We start from the raw sequence: 12,046 nt of genomic DNA, 5'->3' as shown, positions 1-12,046 counted from the left end.
GCGGGCGATGGAGTGGGCCAAGGTGTGTGCAGAAGACCACTCTCTGCCACTAGAATCCTTGCGGACCTTCTGGGACCTGCAGACCCAGACCACCGTTCTGCCTCATATCCCCTTCCTTCCACTGCCTGGAATTTCCCTGAGTCCAATTCCTACCTACTTCTCCAAGGGTACTCTTGGAAGTGCTTCTGGATCCCCAACCAGGAATACAGTTCCCACAACTATTGTATTATTGTGCCCTTAGTGACCCTTAGCCCCGTATGATGTGTTACATACCATATTTACCTACATGTAGATCTTTCTTGTAAAAATGACTGAGGAGGTGGACAAAGAAGGAGGAAATCTATCAACATTTTATTGACTTGTATATTCTAGGAACTACATAACTCAACCTTTTAAATACTTGTCACAATCCTTTCGGGGGAAGTATACCCATCTCCTTTTGCCTGTAAGGAAACTGAGATTTGAAGACGCAGCTTAGCAAATGTTTGAGATTTCTGATAGCAAGAATTCATACAGTCAGTCCTGTGTGACTACAATGCTGGTGCTGTCTTCTGATGACCTACCGTGCTCCTCCAGTCTTCCCTTCCTCTCGTCTAGCACAGTGTGTGTCCCATGATTGGTTTTCAAGAAATATTTGCCGAATGGATGCATGTTAGAAGTATTACAGACTTTAAAGATCTGAAGTACAGCCAACGCATTTGGTAAATGAGAAAACTGAGCTCAAGAGCAGTTTGGTCCCCAGGCCTCTTAATCCACTCAATAGTTCACTCAGTATGAAGTGAGAGCTATGTGCTGAAGATTGATTTATGCCTTCAAATAATTTATAGTCTAAATGAGGACTACAGACAATCTCAAGATATCTAACGCTTGGGGAACCTGACTCTATACACATTAACTATTTCAGTCCTCACAATAACCTGATGGCCTAGTAGTGTTATCTCCATTTTACTGAGAAAACAAATGGGGGCTCAGAGAGATTACAGAGTTGATGTTGGGTCTGGTCCTAGAATTCAAACCAATGGACTCTAGAGACTTTGCTCTTAATTGCCATTCCCTATGGACAACTCTTGCAGGCGGCCATACAGGAGGCATTTGCTGTTGGGGGGTGGAGAGAATGCATTAGCTATGGGATGCCCAGCCCTGAAGAACAAATGAAGTATTCAAATTAGGTTGATGTGTATATTTTAAATAACAAATTGAAGGTACTGCAGGCCTACAGAGTCATGGGAACTCCCCAGAAGACAGTGATGGTGATGGAAGATGAGGCTGGAGAAGGAAACAGAGACAGACCATGAAGGTCCTTATATGCCATGTCTAGGAGTTGACTGTGAATTTTTCTCAGGTACAGCAAGGAGCTGCTAGAGTTAGGAAACTAATATAATGAAAAAATAAGAAGGTGACAGTGGGAGTGAAGATATGTGGGAAAAGGTACACACACACGGATACATAAATGTATATATTCAACAATACAGTCATGCATCCTTTAATGATGGGGATATAAGAAATGCATCATTAGGCAATTTCATTGTTGGGTAAACATCATAGAGTGTACTTACACAAACTGAGAAGGCATAGCCTACTACACACCAAGGCTATATGGTGTATACCATCATAAATGCAGCTCATTGTCATCATATAGCACATGATGGTACTTAGTGATGATTAGCATGATGAAGAGGAAATTAAAGGGTTACCAACTCCAATATTTCTAATTTAAGCAGCCAAGCTGATGCCCTTTGAGAAGATGAAGTAGGAGAAGTAACATGTTGTGGGGAAAATAGCGGATTGAGGTGTGTTGAGGTGAAGTGTCAGTGGGTTTTCACGGAAATGTTTGGGAGATGATTGCTATGTATGAATCTAAAGCTCAGGAAAGATTTGGGAAGAGAGCCCAATTTGGAAGAAACATCAGCAGATGGATGAAGATACAAAAGTGTCTGAGAACACTTAGGGCAAGTGAGTGGATTGAGGAGAGGAGAGGGCAGAAAGAAGAACTTGGAAAAAAATTCATTTTGGGGGGGCTGTCCTGATGTCCTTTCCACCACAGCACAGAACTTTTCCTTAACTTTTAGTTTCTAATTAAAGCAAATAAAGACACACACCTTTATCCATCGGGTTTATTTGCCAAGAGCTGTAATTCTGGGTCTAGTGGATATCCCTTTTTGGGTTAAACTGCCGCTAAAGGGAGACAACTTCAGAATTTGAGCTGAGAGAGGGGTAAGCATGGAGAGGCTGGGTGGTGGTGGGAGGGATGGGCTGATCCCCTCAGGAGTAACTGCCCGGCCCTCCTAGGGGGATGACAAAGACCGAGATGTCATCCCCGAAACCCAGCTTGTTGTTAGCGAGATGCCAGCCATGTTCCCAGGGGATGCCCCGTGCCCCCAGGACCAGAGCTTGGGCCAGAGCTGTATAACTGCCAGGAGAACATGTGCAGATTCATGTATATGGTAATATAGACACAGAAGCCCACATGGGGTCCCCAAGCATTGCTTCCCTTTGTCCTTTCCTTTGCCAGTGCCATCCCCTTACCATCATGTCATGCAACCCCTACCTGCTGGGGTCATTGGGTTCTTAGGCCGACAGCACCCTGTCCACAGTGGCAGCTACCTCACAATCATTGGTGACATCCCATAGGGCATCTGTTCCCAGGACTAGCACATCATCTGGGAAGTGCTCATACTGTGTCAGGTCATATACTTGAACCTGGTGGGGAAAGAGTATAGGGAGGATTGAGGTGTGGGGTTTTCTGGACAGGAAGCTTGGGGATAAAAGGACCCTGGATAAAAGCCAGCTTGAGACCCACAGAGGAGGGAAGGTATAGTTAAGGAGGCCCCCATACAGCTCACCTCAGGGAAGCAGGAGAGGAAAGGCTTGATGGGCAGGGTGGATCTGCAGACATTAAGGTTGTGGTCTCCCAATTCCAGGGTTAACCCAATAGTGGCCATCACTCGGGCCTGAGGGAAACATGGAGGGGGATAGCTATTTAGTCCTCTGCCAGGCTCTCTGAAACCACACAGCCCTCGCACACCTAACCTCAGGTAGAACCTCCACCTCCCTAGACAAATTGTGGTGGGTCCTCCTGCCCTCTCCCACCTCTACCGTGGATTTTACTTTTTTGCCCTCCCCACAGACCAGAGGAAACCTGAGGTCCTCCAACTGGATCTTTTTGTAGGCTCTGAGGAGTGGGGGAGTAGAGGCATAACCTAGGCATCAAAGCCTCCTCTATTCTAGGAGCTGGACACCCACACACAAACCCCTTAGAAGGGCCCCATCCCCCAACTCCCAGCCTGGCCCAGCCTTCAGCTTCCACCTTGCAACTGGTGAGGGACTGGTTGGGTTGCCACGGGAATGACCCAGCTCTGAGGGAAGTGTTACCAGCCAGTCATGTTCTGGTCCGCATAGAGCATCCTTTTACCCAGCTCCTTGGGCTGAGCTCTGCAGGGGAACTCAAGGTGGGTGAATTCACCACCCAGCAGCTCTGGTTTCAGGAAGCCCTGGGGTTGAGAATGGCCAGAAAGAGCAAAGGGCCAGGGGGTGTTACACTCAAAACATACCCTAGTACAATATATAGAAAATGTTAATTTTTTTCTTCTTTTGCACTAATGGGGATTAAACTGAGGGGTGCTTTACCACTGAGCTACATCCCCAGCCCTTTTTAATTTTTATTCTGAGACAGGGTCTTGCTAATTTTTTGAGGCTGTCATTGAACTTATGCTCTTCCTGCTTCAGGCTCCCAAGTTGCAGGAATCACAGGTGTGCCACCTGTGATGATATTTATTATAGCAGACCTTTAAGTAAAGGTCCACATGCTACACACTATTCTGATACACACATTAACTCAGTTACTCTTCAAAACAACCCATGGGGCAGGAACTATTACTGCACAGAGAGGTTAAGGAATTGTCAAAGGTCACATAATTAGCAGAGAACAACAAACCAGGATTCAGTATTCAGGCAGTCCAGTTCCAGAGCCCAGGGGCCTTTTCTGTTCCCTCCTCCCATCTCTGATTTTACTTCCTTCCTCAGCTGGGGCCACGGTGGGTGCTGCAAACCATCTCAGACTCCTTCCTGTAGCATTATCCCCTGGGCTCAGCCCTGCACTCAAGAGCCCACACAGCCGCCTTCCCAAGAAGCTCCCAGTAGGGAGTATTCTGTGTTTGGTGGTAGTGGTGGTACTGGTGGTGGTGGTGGTGGTGGTGTGTGTGTGTGTGTGTGTGTGTGAGAGAGAGAGAGAGAGAGAGAGAGAGAGAGAGAGAGAGAGAGAGAGAGACCGAGAGAGGGTAGGGTTGGGGGGATGTTCTCAGGGACAAGAGTGCAGAGAGGCAAAAGAACCAGTAAACGATGTGGGTAGGAAGTTTGTTTTCTACTTACAAGCAGCTGAAGATCCTGGCGCTCAGTCTCCGAGGTAAACTCCCGAACATTGGAATGATTTCACCATTCCGGACAATGATGGCCCTGCCCAGAGACAGAAAAGGCCTGGCTCTCCTCAGCCCCCTTCATGGATAATTCCAGAGGGACCAGGCCTTCTGCTTAGGATTTCTTACCCAGGACTCCATCTTTCCTCTCCTTGTGGATATATCAGGCCTTTCTTTATATCTGTGGTCCTCCAAGCTCCTTCAATCTTTAGGGTTTCTTTAAATATTTTATTCTTTTTACAGTACAGGGGATTGAACCCAGGGCAGCTTTACCACTGAGCTATATCCCCAGCCATTTTGATTTTATTTTGAGACCCAATTTATTATAGGGTCTCACTAAAGTTCTTAGATTGATCTTGAGCTTGTGATCCTCCTGCCTCAGCCTCCTGAGTTTCTGGGATTACAGGCATGTGCCACCATGCCAAGTCCAATATATGACTTTGAACCCCACCACCTCACTCTTCTATCCCCCCATCCTAGAGAGTATGGCTCCTGTAGCCACTTTTAAAGCCCTTCTCCTTCATACCTGCTGTCACCTGCATTGACCACATACACCTTGCCTAGCAGGTACACCACAACCAGTGCACAGCAGCCCCCCTCTACTTGTTGGCCATGACACTCCTGCTCCCAAGCCATCTGCTTATCCTGCCAAGTGAGGAAGGGTCAAGAGGGAGGAGAGTAAAAGAAGAGTTTGCAGACACCGAGTCACCCTCCCCACTCCCATCTGCAGAAATCATCTGGCACAGCCAAACCACAACTGGAAAAATAGTGAAACACATGGGGGTAACTACTCCTTCTGCCTCCCCTCAGAACCAAACTCTGCTCTGGTTCTCAATAGTGTTGTGGGTTCTCAAGGTCAGTCCCTGAGGCCACCTGGCTCTCACACAGAGTTGGACAGAGTGTCTGCCTAGCCAGCCTTTGTCCTGGGCCACCCACTCACCATGAGCTAGAAGGCATTCTCAATGGCCCCTACTACCAGGCTTTCATGGGTCACTTCCTTCTGTGAAGACCAGCAGGACTGAGGACCAATCAAGTGAGTAGAATCAGAGGAACCTGGGGTCCCTGAGGTGCATGGGAGGCAGAGGGGAGGTGGTGAGTGGTCTTGAAGTGTTTCTACTAGGTCCTTTAGTTGCTCCCGGATGTGGCAATGCAGGAGCCGTGAGGCCATTTCGGCATTTCCACCACTAGCCTGTCCATCAAACAGGCCCCAATAATAGAAGCTGAGTCCCTGGTGGGGAAAAAGTTGAAGGAGAGTAAATCTGTGTGTGTGTGTGTGTGTGTGTGTGTGTGTGTGTGTATAGTATAATATAGGGAAAAGAACAAGACTGTAGGCATCCAATAAATATTAGAGAGGTTGACATTACAGGCAAATTAGATTTATTCACTTATTCACCCAGGGCACACTATGTGTCAAAAGAAAGGAGACCCTCAAAAAAGCCAAATTCTGAAGATAAAAGATGCAAAAATCAGTATCAGTAATTAATTAAATTATCCATAATACACGAACATCTACATTTGAAGTAGAAAAGTAACATTCATCTGACATGGCAGGAATCAATGCCACAAAAGGGTTCTGAGGCAAACACAGAAAGCTAGTGAGTTAGGAGGCAGTTTTTCCCAGTTTCAGAAATAAAACCAGATGCCTGGTATCCCTCAGGACGAGTGTCTGTGTCTCTGGAGGCTAAGAGAAGGGGTGAGGTCTTACTGGGCTTTGGCTAGGCTCCCTAGGGGCCCCTGTAACACCCCTCCATCCTTCCACATACACCACTTCACAGCAAGCCTGGTCCTCATTGTGCTGGCTCTTGCCAGTGTTGATGACACTGCCAGGCCAGAGTGACCACATCAGGTTGGACACCAGACCAGGTCCTGGAATAACCCCCACCTTAGACATATACACATCCTCCCCTGTGGGCTGGCCAAGCTGAGAAAGGTCACAGCCACTTGGTATCCAGACCAGAGAGAAAAGGAGCAGGGAGAGCTGACGAGGAATACTGTCTTGGTGGCAGGCCCTACTTCATAGAAAGGTAGACAGTAGCACCTGCCTGCCTCAGATCCCCCCTTACTTGGCAAAAGAGGCTCCCTCAGGGGTTCTGCTGGAAGAGGCAAGATGAGGGTAAGAAACTTTACTTCTCTGCTCGCCAAGACCCTACATTCCACCTCCAATCTCAATCAGTTCTCCCAGTACTTTTTCCCCAGCGTTCCACAACTCATGGGCACACCCACCCTCACCTTAAAACTGCCCAGCAAAAGTTTCTGCCTGTTTGGCAGTGAGGAAGTGCTTCAGCCCAGATCCTGAAAGAGGAATTGAAAGTAGAGTAAGAGTATAGGCCCACCTGGACTGGGAAGGAGCCACTTAACCACAAACTTCTCCCTTGTAGGAAGTTAAAAGAGGTGGTGGTGGGAACATGAGACCACCAGCCACCTTTCTCAGCGATCTCAGTGTCCCCATCTCCCTCAGGGTTAGGTTTTCTGGTAGATGCATTAAAAAATCCATGTAGCCTAGAAGCACGCCCACCGTCCTGATCAAGGGGTCTATTTCCTTTATCTGCTGCACCAATAAGTCTACCCAAAGAACGCAATCCAAAGGGTACCCTCCCACTGCAATAGGCTGCCCCCTCCCCCACTCAGGGAGGCCGGCGGCCTTCTGGTGTTGGGCTATTTCTGGGTGTTGAGAGGGAGGGGGAACGGTAAGAGGGACAGGGACCTGGGGCTCTAGGGCTGGAAGCTGCTGATAGTCTTTCCAACCCCTATCCCCTGGTTAGAAGGAACTCCGCTCCTTTTTGAACAACCGCCCTCACCCCGCAGTCCCTTAGCCTTTAACCTGCAGAGCTGCGATTAGGACCTGGCCAACTCATCCTTGGCAGAGCCCCCCCCACCCCCTCAGCTCTGGGAAAAAACGGGGTTTTGAGGGGACAGAGTGAGGGTTATCAACGAGTTACAAAGTTCTGAGGAAGGTGACTCAGGCTGCACCCGATTGAAAAGAGGGCCCAGAGCAGCGGGTGGTGCCCGAAGCCCAGAGGATAGCAAAGGTCCCGGGAAACGGGGTTCATGGCTCTGAGCGCCGCACTGGAGGCGCATCCCTGGAACGGGGATGCAGAGTTAGGGAGAAGTGGTAGTCCCATCCAGGTTTGGGTGCCCTGGGAGGGCGTTCACTCAATGTAGCCAGTGCTCCAGGGCAGGCGGCGGCCCCTGTCCGGAGGGCTTTGCACAGCCCAGCCCGCCCAGCCCGCGTGGTCGTTGGCGCGTTGCAGCCCCCCCCCCCCCCCCCCCCGGACTCAGCTGCAGAAACGTCGGTCTGGAGAAGCTTGCTGGAGCCTCTGCGGTCTTCGCTGACGCCCAGCTCTCGCTTCCTGGCCTCGCTGGAGGGCTCTTGGGCGTTTCTGTAGCTGAAGCCAGTGGCGCGGAGGTCATGCTGGACAGGTCTGGGGATTTGGTGCGCGGAGATGAAGCACCCCCAGAGCTCACCAGGTGAGCCACGGGAGAGTGCACCAGTTTTAGCCTGCTGCTTCTTGGCCCCGCCCTCGGCTGTGGCCCCGCCTCTCTCAGACCCTGACCCTAGGGCTCAGCGTGGGCGGTGCTTACCCCTGTTGGTCCTTTGAGGCCATTGGCTCCCTGCCTGGTTGGGACTGTGAGGGGCAGAACTTCCCCAAGCTCTAGGCCACCCTGGGAACAGCCCCACTGGCTCCCGATCTCTTCTCCACCTCATTCTGTCTTCGTCCAGCCGCAATTTCTCAGAGGGAGATGGGTTTGTTGTGGGAAAGGTCTGAAAGAAGGAAATTTTACTTCAGTGGTGCTGTAGGAGAGACATCAAATAGACCTTCCCTATTGTGACGAGGGTGGGGGAGGCGGTCTCCCCACTCCTGGTTCGGGGTGGTCAGGCTGCCTTCAGGGCAACGAAGCTGATGACCTCAGATCCAAACAGCCGCTTCAGGGCCGCTGGGTGTGAAACAGCTGGTGTGACAACACTTCTGGAGCTACTGGAGTGAGAGCGAGAGCAGCGAGCTGGTGCAGAGTGGAGGCAATGGTAACCATGCAGGTCACAGCTCATCACCTTGGATCAGAGAGCGGGGGTAAATTCCTGAGCTCTTAATGGTACTGTTATCTCTGAAGGCCACTTCCACGTGTGGGAGAGCGGTTGCCACTCCTACCCCACTTACTTTCTCAGAACCTTCCCTGTACACTCAGATTTAGACTTCTCATGAGTTAATAAGGATAACAATGTAATATAATAAATAAATACCATTTATAGAAGACCTACTGGGCAGTAGGCCTTTTACAAAGCACATTCTATACGCCAATTTATCACTCCCATTTTACAAATGAGACGGGACTGGATGTACCTGTCATTTAATATGGCATGCCAGAAGAGATCATACGGCCATTGAGAGATTCATAACCACGTCAGTCTCCTGATACCAAAACCCGGTTCTGACTTGAGAATCAAGTTGATTTCTCTGAATCAGGGAGGGAGAGTTAGGGAGAAGATGACAGCAGTTAGAGGGATGAGGTTCCTCCTCTGCCTTTCTCCTATTTGCACAGAGGCTGGGAAGTCCTGGAGTGCTGGGCAAGTTCTCTGCAGCCAGGGGGAGACAGAGGCCAGGTTAAACTCCTGCCTGGGCAGATTAAAAGCCCACTTGCTCCAGGACTGAAACTAGACCAAGTACCAGGTGGGATGCTTATTCTTTCTGCTTTCTGCCTCCTGCAGGAAGGTGGTACTGACCTGACCTGGGAAGAGCTCTATTCCTACACACGGTATCAGGGAATAGATCATTTTAGGTCCCAGGTACACCCACCCAACACACAGTTCAAATGAGGTCAAGGTCTCTGTTCCCTAATGTAAGTTGTGCTAGCCATCACGGGACACTGGAATCAAGTTCATTATAGGGACCCTACCTCTGGGCTCTGTCCACTGAGTGCTTCCTGAAAATAGTATACTCTGTACCCCAGGCTAAACTGTGCTCCCAGAAGGGGTGGCTTTCCTGGCCTACAATAGTCACTCAGGTGTATGGATTTGCTGTAATTATGCCTGAGATTTGGGCAGAAAACCAGATCAAATGAAGTCACAAGAGGGAGAAAACATCAGACCCCACAGAGCAGCAAAGACAGGGACAAAGAACACGATGCTGCTTGTTATGGGTGTTCCCCTCCTGTTTGAGGTAAAATGGGAATCAGCTCTCTAATAAATGACATAACATCACTGCCAGGTCAAAGACTGAAGAAAAATATGACTCCTAGCTATTTTTATTATTCATTGTTTCTGGGACAGTTTACTTATCACTTCTCACTGTCACACAGCTCCTTATTCCCTGATCTTCCCAGCATCTATGGAGTGGCTGCAAAAATAGGCCACAGAGCTAGGGCCTGGAGACCCCTTGCTTCTGTACCAGATGATCCCCAGGGAAGTTGGCAGCATCTGTGGGCTGTTGAACAGCACCCCAGCCTACCCAGACCCTAAGACTTTCATCTCCCTGAGCCACCCACCCATCCTAACACGATCGCACCTCCTTCATCCTCAGACTGTTTCAGACCTGGTAATGCAGTCATCGCCCCTACCCATCCCAAGGTGGCAGAAGGTGAGAGGAGAAAGGTAGCAGGCTGGGAAGAAGTAAATCTGTGGGATGTTTTCCTTAGTTCAGACTGATAATGTCTAGCCATAAAGGGGGACTGGAGAGCCTCAAGGCAGGCCCCTTTTTCACAGTCCACATGCAGGGGTTCAGGGCCTATTATTTTTATTATTTGGTGTTTCAGGGATAGTTTGCTTACCATTTCTTCCTCCTTGCCTTTTCCCTCCACATTACCCCAACCCCAGAGCCCTGTTACAGTAAGAGGTATGTCCTTCATATGAAGAGAAACTCACAGAATCTCTTTGCCTTTATTTTCCTAGTGCTTTTCACATACAAAACATAACCTTACAAAGAATTTTACTATTTCCAGGCATAGTGGTGCATGCCTGTAATTCCAGTGGCTTGGAAGGAAAATGGCAAGTTGGAGGCCAGCCCCACCAATTTAACAAGGCTCTAAGCAACTTAGTGAGGCCCTGTCTCAAAGTAAAAATAAAATAAAATAAAAAGGACTAGGGATGTATCTCAGTGGTAAAGCACCCCTAGGTCCAATCTCCAGTACCTAAATAAATAAATCTACAGTGGAAATTATATTACAATTTTTTTTTCTGATGCAGACACTGGGTCCCAGAATTTGGTTCCCAAGTTGAGACTCACACCCATCATCCATAGGGACCATTCACCAGGCTATAATAGCTCTCCTGCCTGTCACTAAGGGTACCATTTCTGGGGTAGAAATATTGCCTTCCAGATATCAATCTAGGAGAGGAATGCTGAAAAGAACTTTGTAGCTGGGTCTAATGGTGATTGTTTGTAATACTGTTGATTCCAGAGACTGAGGCAGGACGATCACAAGTTTGAGGCCAGCCCTCATCTATACAACCTACTGTCATGTATATCTAAAAACAAATCATATATATATATATATATATATATATATATATACACACACACATACACATATATCCCCTTCAAAAAAAGACCTCCTTTCAAAATAAAAAGGACCAGGAATGTAACTCCAGTAGAGGGCCCCTTGATCAAGCCCTAGTAGAAGGAGGACAGGGAAAAACTTTGTGCAACCGTGGGAATGTTCTATATCTGCTCTGCCCAATACACTTGTCCCTAGTTTCTTGTGGCTACTGGACACTTTAAATAGCGTTTGAGTGCTAAGTAAAATTTTAATGAGTTTAGATTTAAATTTAAATAAAATGTGGCTAGCGACTACCCCATTGGACAATGCAGTTCTGGAATCTTCAAAGCTCAAGACACCTTGCAGGTCCGGGCAATGACTCCTCACTTCCAGCTCCCCACTGCCACCTCCACCCCGCCTCCGCCCTTCACCTGCGAGCATCAGAACTAGGCGTCAGGAGGCCTGCAGGTTTGGGAGGACTTCCTCGGGGTTACCTATCTGACCATAGGGGCCAGGAGTTCTTTTCTCCCTCCTCCTGTCTTGAGTCGCCAGGGGCCATTGCGGGCCGCTGCAACCGCCAGCCCGCCCATTGCCCCGCGCTGTCCTGTGCTGGCCCAGGGTGGAGGAGTGGGGCCGCACCGGCGCCAAGGCTGCAGCGGCCGCAGCACGCTCCCCATCCTTCTGACGGGAGGATCGGAGAGGGTCCGACTGATCAGAGCCGGGCCAAGGGCTCTCATCACTGCCACGTCTGTGATGCGAGTTTGGCCAGAGCCCTGCCGTCCTGGGGCACAGCAACTTGGTGAGGGACGCAGACAGAGCCCTGGACTGGAGGGCATTCAACCTGGCTGCACCCAACAGTAGTCTGCTCTCTGAGTCTTGGTCCCAGGTTCAGAGGCAGCGGCGGATCTCAGGCCAGCAGGTTGAACAGTGGTCACCGCTGTGGGGCAGGTAGGTCCCTGTGAGAGTGCTCAGAATTTTTGAGATCTGAATGGACACTGGAGTTGGGTGAGGGTAGGTTGGGGAAGGTTGGAGGTTCTTGTGGTTCACGTCTTCAACTCCTTGTTGGTGTGCAGGCTGCTCACTCAGTCTCACTATAGCATGGGTTGGAGGGAGGGGGGGAAACAGGCTGGGAAACTGAGGTAGAGCATAGAAGTTGAAGAAAC

At 49.4% G+C, this 12,046-nt stretch overlaps 1 pseudogene; it reads right to left on the bottom strand.

Annotated features, from left to right (window-relative positions):
• Nucleotides 1-2,100: 2,100 nt before the first annotated feature.
• LOC144372589 (protein phosphatase 1J-like) lies at nucleotides 2,101-9,956 on the bottom strand (annotated as a pseudogene).
• Between the last annotated feature and the right edge of the window lie 2,090 nt (nucleotides 9,957-12,046).

The sequence above is a fragment of the Ictidomys tridecemlineatus genome, unplaced genomic scaffold (assembly GCF_052094955.1).
Source record: "Ictidomys tridecemlineatus isolate mIctTri1 unplaced genomic scaffold, mIctTri1.hap1 Scaffold_135, whole genome shotgun sequence".
NCBI lineage: Eukaryota > Metazoa > Chordata > Mammalia > Rodentia > Sciuridae > Ictidomys > Ictidomys tridecemlineatus.
Note: the sequence above shows the minus strand (reverse complement) of the source record. Positions and strands in the feature narration are given on the sequence as shown.